Source organism: Myotis nattereri (assembly GCF_964212035.1).
Source record: "Myotis nattereri genome assembly, chromosome: 6".
Classification (NCBI taxonomy): Eukaryota; Metazoa; Chordata; class Mammalia; order Chiroptera; family Vespertilionidae; genus Myotis; species Myotis nattereri.
In genome coordinates this window covers 30,242,361-30,250,733 of record NC_138081.1, presented here as the reverse complement: position 1 = coordinate 30,250,733, position 8,373 = coordinate 30,242,361, and positions in this window count along the sequence as shown.

Genomic DNA, 8,373 nt, shown 5'->3' with positions numbered 1-8,373 from the left:
CTTATGGCTTTCTCTCTATTTCCTTCCTTCCTTCCTTCCTTCCTTCCTTCCTTCCTTCCTTCCTTCCTTCCTTCCTTCCTTCCTTCCTCCCTCTATCATCTATCTATCTATCTATCTATCTATCTATCTATCTATCTATCATCTATAGTGAATTTCATGTTTTTCAGGTACAGATGGCATTCTATACATATTGTATCCACTCATCACCAGTATATAACATGATGCATGTAATGTAAAGATAGTCATGGAATGAAACTAAAGGTTGCTTTATAATACCATTATAATACCATTTTTAGTTTTGTTTTTTTAAAGAAAAATAGATTTGTTGTTCCACTCATTTACGCATTCTTTGGTTGATTCTTATATGTACCCTGACCAGAGATTAAACCCACAACCTTGGCATATTAGGACAAATCTCTAACCCAGTGGTCGGCAAACTGCGGCTCGGCAAACCGTGGCTCGTGAGCCACATGCGGCTCGTTGGCCCCTGGAGTGTGGATCTTCCACAGAATACGACTTCTGTGAATGGGCCACAAAGTTTCAATCACACTGTATGTGCGTGCACGCACGTGGTATTTTGTGGAAGATCCACACTCAAGGGGCCAAAGAGCCGCATGTGGCTTGAGAGCCACGGTTTGCCGACCATGGCTCTAACCAAATGAGCTACCCAGCCAGGTCTTTAGCTTATTTATTCATTAATGTACTCATCAATCAATTTTATAAGAAATTATATGTGAAATAATTGACTAGGAGGTACAAATATAGGGTACATATGAAATAATCCTACCCATAGATTAGGTATAACACAGTATGCATATAGACAAGGAAAAATAATTTTTCTATGCTCATGGCTGACACTCCTCCTATAATAAAAGTCAGATTAATAGGAGAAATACAAACAGAAGTTTAATAGTGTTAACGACAAATGGCACCAGATGTTAGTCCTTGAGTCTTGACTAAGAATGAATTCAGAGACAGTACTCAAATACAAACAAAAGTTTATTTAGAAAGTCACAGAGGTAGAATGAGTGTCAAAATCAAAGGCTAACACAGGCCAAATAAACAAGGTTTAAGTTTATGTGGGCCACAAAAAAACAAAAGCTTCAATTTTCATAGAAATGTAGGTTTATTTCGATAGAGACATGTTGAATACAAAGGGCTAAAATAAAGGAGTCATCATTAACATAATAGAACATTTTAATAAAAATTAATATTTTTTTCTTGAACATTAACTTACCAGACACTGAATAACTGCACAAATTAATAAGTGTAACACAAATAAACCTAATATTCTTGTTCTCCAAAAGTGAAATATTTCCTGTTGCACACACCAAACAAGTCAGTCCAAGACTAATGATGTAGCAATGGGCTGCTAGAATATTCGCTGCTAGTATTAGTGGAGAGAAATGGTGCACCTGCATATAAGGCACGGAAGGGAAATAAATGCAACACGATTATAGTAATCAGTCATTAGCGAATGTTGTAGTTCGTTATTAATAATTATGTATAACAGAATATTGTGAAAATTAAGTTACGAAATTTTTATTAAAATGTTTCTTACATACCGTTATATTGGCTGGGCCGCAAAATACTCGTTGTGGGCCTCGAGTTTGACATGCTTGGATTAGGACATGCATGCTTACTGCCCATTATAAGAGTCAAGTTTCCTAAGCTCAGTATTTCTGGCCTAAGCATACAACCCACTGCAAACAGAGGTGCCCTCTGACCTTCTTTGCATCACTCTTTGGAGACTGAGGTTTGAGGAATCAGTGAAAGAAAATGCTGATAGTCTGGCTATTTCTTTTGCTATTTCTTTTACTCTTACCCAAAAGTCTTGTGTCCTCTTCCTCTTTCATTATCAATTGGACTGTATTGGACTGTGGCAGGCTAACATGCTAGCTTCCAAGGAAAGTTAAACCTCAAATTCACAGGTTTCTTGACATATACTAAATGGGGAGAGAGGGGAAACAAAATGGAAAAAGAAGAAGATATTAGAACTAGTCAGTCAAATTTTCTGAAACTAGAATGAAAACGATATTTTTTTTTATTTTAAAGATTGTTGTCAAATCACCACCTTGAATGTCAGAATAATGACTGCTGGACTTATAATTAGCTTATTGTGTTCACGCACTAATTTATTTTAATCTCTACCAAATGATGAATAATCTAGGATGTGCAGAGCTTGATAAGTGTGAGTTATACATTCAGAGCTGTCAGATAAAGGTCTCCATCCTGTCTTCTTTTATTGTTGTATATTTTTATACAAAACCCTTGGCAATTTGATAGAGGAAAAAAAAGAGTTTCCTGACCCCATTCAAAAAGATCTCTCATTGCTATTTTAAGGTAAATTTATATCATACACCTACTGAATGTATTGTTTCTCCTGTGAGTTTACCATAATCTTTGTTCTCCACCCTCTTTAGGGAAGGTTTTGTTAATTTATGATTTAATCACACATGGGTGTATTCAGTTTTTTATGTTTATTGAATGATTTTATATGGTTTTCTCTGTCTTTTAATTTAACACAAGTATACTCCACTACCCACTTCTGCATAATAATGAAAGGCAGAGTGTATAAACAACAAATAGTTAAAACTAGCTCACATTGTCTCCCATATGGCCAATGATGCTTGTCAGTCCCAGGTGATGTATAGATGCCATAGGTAGGGCAATATGGATTTACAGCCACTTAATTTATTGCCTTTGGTTGTTACAACATCAACAGCAGAAATAGATGTCCTCCTAGTTTCATACTCCCTCATGGAAGGGCTCTTTAACCCTTTGAGATGTAATCAAATCATTTCCCTATGTTCTTATCTTGGTCCAGAACATTATTTTTATTCTAAAACCTACCTTGGCATTTCGCTGGGGTGAATAAACTACATGTTTTATTTTGATTTTTACCCAACTTTACTTATAGTTTATATTATTCGTTTTGTCATGGTTCTTAGATCCTCTTGTTATGGTGTTACCATGAGGTGAAGCCCTGATTTCAGGGCCACATGGGTTAGTGCCTGAGTGATTCAGCTTCACAGCAAAGTTAAGGTCAATTAGTTTGGCCTCAAACAAGTTTCGCCCTTGCAAGTTGTGATTGAGATTCTGCCTTTTTGCCTGTCTTTCCATAGGATGTTTTAAGCTGTATCTTTTTTAATTTACCCAAATGTACTAACTCAGTACATTATCATTTGTAACTAAGGGTGATTATCTTTTACTGTTGATGCAACAGAGCTTCTCTCTATCAAAGCATTGATTTGGCATTTAAAATGATTTTTTATATACCATTTTATAGAACTTACTAGTCTAATCTATTAGGCATTTCTTTGTGACACCTTCTTGCTTTTTATACTTAAAAGTTATTTCATACTAGTAGCCCGGTGCACAAAATCCATGCACATTAAAAGTTAATTAATTGCCCCAACCGGTTTGGCTCAGTGGATAGAGCGTCGGCCTGCAGACTCAAGGGCTCCAGGTTCGATTCTGGTCAAGGGCATGTACCTTGGTTGCGGGCACATCCCCAGTAGGGTGTGTGCAGAAGGCAGCTGATCAATGTTTCTCTCTCATCGATGTTTCTAACTCTCTATCCCTCTCCCTTCCTCCCTGTAAAAAATCAATGAAATATATTTTTTAAAAAAGGGAATTAATTAGCAGAGATATTTTAATATTGCTATTTGCCCTTTCTCTATAATAGAAGTGTGAGAGATGAAAGGAAATTAGTAAAATGTATATAAAAATAATATATAAATTTATTAATAAATAAACAGTAACAAAAGGATATAATAACAGAGGCATGATATAAAAATGACAAAAACATGATATGAAAACAACAAAAACATGATATAAAAACAAAACTGATGCAAACAATGACTGATAAAGTGATTAAACTTATTCTAATATCTCCCTGTACACCACATTAAGAGAGAAAACACTTTCAGAGTGTTTAACTAATTTCCCTTGTGATGAAGTATTTAGAACTTTAACTGTAACATCACATGCTCTTCAAACTCGAGAGAAAGCAACTTATAAATGACCATGTGCAAAAACTGGTACAGGTAGGAACATGCCTACTCTGTCTAGAGTTTGTCCTTGTGATTTATTAATAATCATCACAAATGCTGGCATCACGGGAAACCGTAGTCAAATCAATTTAAATGGGAGGCCAGTGTAGGATGAGGACAAATTAATTCTTGAAATCAGAACAGCTTCTCCCTCTGCAGATCCTATTAATACTTCAGCTTTGATAATGTTAGGTCATACTCTTTTGATAATAAATCTGGTACCATTACAAAGACCCCATTTACTATTGAGATTTCTCAATAACATGATGATTGCATCCACTTTCAATTTTAATTTATGACACGGCATTCCCGAAGGAGTAATACTATTCAGAAATTCGGTGGGGAAATTTTCCTTTGTTTCTTTGTTATGGGGTGGGGCCACAACATTAGTAACAAAGACACAGAATTAAAACTTTATTGTGGGGAGCCACTGCAGTGTTTTGGACAGGTTCAAGCCTTGGACTGATGAGAGGGCACAGTCCTCTCATTGCCACGTGCAAGTCCCAGCTTGGAGGGCAGGGCCCTCCCAGCACAATTATAGCCAACAACGGTAGTTGTAAGCTTGAACCTATGGTCCGAACACGTGGCCCCACGTGCCTGAGTGATGTGGGCTTGACAGAGTTCAGGTGCATGTAGTTGAGTAGGATTGAAACCCAGGAGAATGTTTGTAAACATCTTGGTCATGTCCATACTTTGCCTCGTAGCATCTGCTATAAAATAAAGGCATGGCTGTGGGCGTGGTCACTGTCTCTCAGAGAAGCAGTGTCCCACCCAGACCCAGCTTTCATTCTCATGTCTGTCTTTTCTAAGCCTTTCAGCCGCCCCACTCAGGTTCACCCCATGCTGGTATGGCACACTTTAGAAAGATCTGCCTCCATGCTCCCAGGGCGGGTTCCTGCCTCAAACTCCGCACTTATAGGAAACAGCTTGGGGCGGGGGGGGGGGGGGGGTGCAGCTGTTGCCAAGACAACCCCTGTAGGACTGACTTCCTTCCCTGGGTTGCAGCTGTTCCTCTGTATGTGATGAACACCACCCATGGTTTTTATGGAAGTAGAAGATTATAAAAGCAGGAACCTGTCTCCAGGTCTGTTCTATCCTATTTTGTCCCTTTTGGTTTACACTGGCTTTCAATTTTAGATTTAACTTTAGTGTGTGATACAATGTAAGACTCTAATATAACCTTTATAAAGAATGTGTGAAAAACATTGTTGAGTAACAATTTTTCCACTGTTTTATGACATGTTTTATACATATTGTTAGGAAGCACAGACATTGAACCCCATTTCTGACCTCCTTCCTTCCATAATTTTTATCTTTTCAATTTTTTCCTTCCTTTTCTATAAATTCTCCTTGCTATGCTTACCATTCCACTTTCTTATTTTGATATTCTAATACAGTAAGTGCTTTTTAGTTTGTTTTGTTCTTAATATGAATCTCATTGCACTAGATGAGTCTAGAGTTTAGATTCAAGAGTTTAGAAAATTTACTATTTGCAGTTATCATTTCCACATCCTTCATCATCCACTCAAAACTTTACACAATGTTAAACTACCTAATAACCTACCAGTGAATTTTTTTTATCATCTCCAAGGCCATATGAACTGGTTTCTGGATATCATGATTTCTTTTTTCTTGACTTTCTTCCATTAGCAGCCATAAAAATTGTTTCTGGGGATTGGTTTCTTTTTAAATATTTGACATGTAAGTACATCCTTACCATCAACCCTGATTGAGTACTCCAGTTTGGGAAACATTTCCCTCCTAATAGTAATGGAAGTGCTATATTGCTAAGTTAAATGTTATTATTTGTTCAATCATTTAACACATTTGTAACTTTCTAAATGTATTTAGGATTTTCTCCTATACACAGATATTGGAAGTTTTATAATGGCATATTTTAGTGTAGATTTTTTTTTTTACTTTATTGTACTTGTCTATAAGAAAGTCAAAAGAGGGTAAATATTTGAAAATATCTGAAAATTTTTAGTACACAGGAGAAATATAAATTAATAAAATTTGTCTTAAGGAAAAAAATAATTTGAATGAAATATCAAAATGAAGGACAATAAAACAGTTTAAAGCATTATATGCAAAAAGCATAAGTCAGTTGAATTTCACATGAGTGATTTCAAGCGTAGGAGCAATCACATCCCATACCTATAACTTGATTTAGACCATATGAAATATAGAAGTATCCTAGTTTATATTCTGAAGCTATCTACTTTGGAAACCAAACTATGAATAGGACAAAAGCAAAAGCAATTATAGCTGTAGAATTTTAAATAATCAAATTCAATTGCACATTAAAAAATGAATCATGATGAATAAAATTAATTCAAAGATAGAATGATGGTTTAATATTTTTAATGCAGCAATTGGACTCTGTTTAAATAATGCTAAATCAAGTCCATGACACTGACACTTATGTTAATAAATATTTATTCAATATTTAATACATATGTGTCAGGCACTGTTCTAAGTGTTTTATATATAGACTCATTTAATTCTAAATCATGAGATAGAAACTACCATTATCAAATTTTACAAATGAGTAATCACAATGACAAGAATCCACAGTAAAAAATCATTTGGAAATGCTAATGAGGAATGCAAAGATGCTATTTCAGCCTAATAAAGTTACTCTATGTTAAAACAAATATGTGAAGTTTAACAATGAAATACTAAAAAATTCAATTTCAGTCATGAAATATATACATTAATATTACTGGTAAATAATAGGAGTCTATAATTGTTATACAATGTAACACAAATACAAGATATACATTAAAAGGTATAATTATTGCCCTAACCAGTTTTGCTCAGTTTATAGAGTGTCAGCCTCAGTGGATAGAAGGGTCCCAGGTTCTATTCCGGTCAAGGGCATGTACCTTGGTTGCGGGCACATCCCCAGTAGAGTGTGTGCAGGAGGCAGCTGATCAATATTTCTCTCTCATTGATGTTTCTAACTCTCTATCCTTCTTCCTTCCTCTCTGCAAAAAAAAAAAAAAAAAAAAAAAAAAATTACATTTAAAAAAATAAAAATCATCATTCTCCCCTTTAAAAAAATAAAATAAAAGGTATAATTATTAAAAGTTTAGAAGTGATACTTTTCTCTATAAAAATGTGTTACTGTTTTTTCAGAAAATATGTTTTCCTGCCTGGCCAGCAGTGGCTGGCCTATGAACCACTCATGGTTCATTACAGGTCAGGGCATATACCCAGGTTGCAGGCCTTAGCAGGGTTGTGTAGGAGGCAGCAGATCAATGATTCTCTATCTCTGTTTCCCTCTCCTTCCTCTATTAAATCAATAAAAATATATTTAAAAAAATAAAGAAAATGTGTTTTCCTGGTAAATATCACTTATTGTAATTAGCATCTAATTTAACTCCCATCCAAGCCCAACCAGTAATTTGTCCTGTCTCTGTTTTTTTCTAATTAAGTTTATTAGTTTATTACATATTTTTGTGGTCCCTGCCCTGGTCATTATGAGTAACAACACACATATATTTTAAAATGTGACTCTTGCAAACCCTTCTATTCATTAATGGCTATGTTCATTTTTAATGTTTATTTAGTCTTCTACAGAATGTCCTTTTTAAAATTCTTGCCCTGTATCCATTATTTAACTTGATTTTGCTTAAAGTTATTACTATTTTATTATATGAATACTAGAGGCCCAGTGCACAAAATTCGTGCACAGGTAAGGTCCCTAGGCCTGCCTGGCAATCAGGGATGATCTGTGGGGTGACCGGTGGGGCAATTGGGGCCCCATTCACACCTGCCTTGGCCTGGCACCACCCGCTCACCTGCTCTACCATCCGGCTGCTTTCTCACTCTCGTCGGGACCCATCGGGGCCAGCAGCGCCTCCACTGCCAGCTCTGCGTTGCTGATGCCTGCCATGTTCTGTGCTGCCCCCTGGTGGTCAGTGCACATCTAACTCCCAGTCGGTCGAACTCCCGCCCATGGGGACAATTTGCATATTAGCCTTTTATTATATAAGACATACCTGATTATAAAGTTAACAACATCCTATAAGTTTGCATATGTACTATCCCCATTTTAATTGTATTCTAAAGGTTACTTAAATTTCCATTTTGATCCACTGATTAGTTACAAATGTATTTTTAATTGAAATTAGTTGTTGGCTTTAAAATTTACTTTTTCAACATCATTGCAATAATTATCAGAGAATGTCACCTGTGCAATTTGCTACTTATCTATCTTTAGTTTAATGTATTATATTTGCTCTCATCTTTAATACCCACAGGTCACAAGAGAAAGTATTAAAACTCCATTTTAGATTAAAGTTAAGTGCAT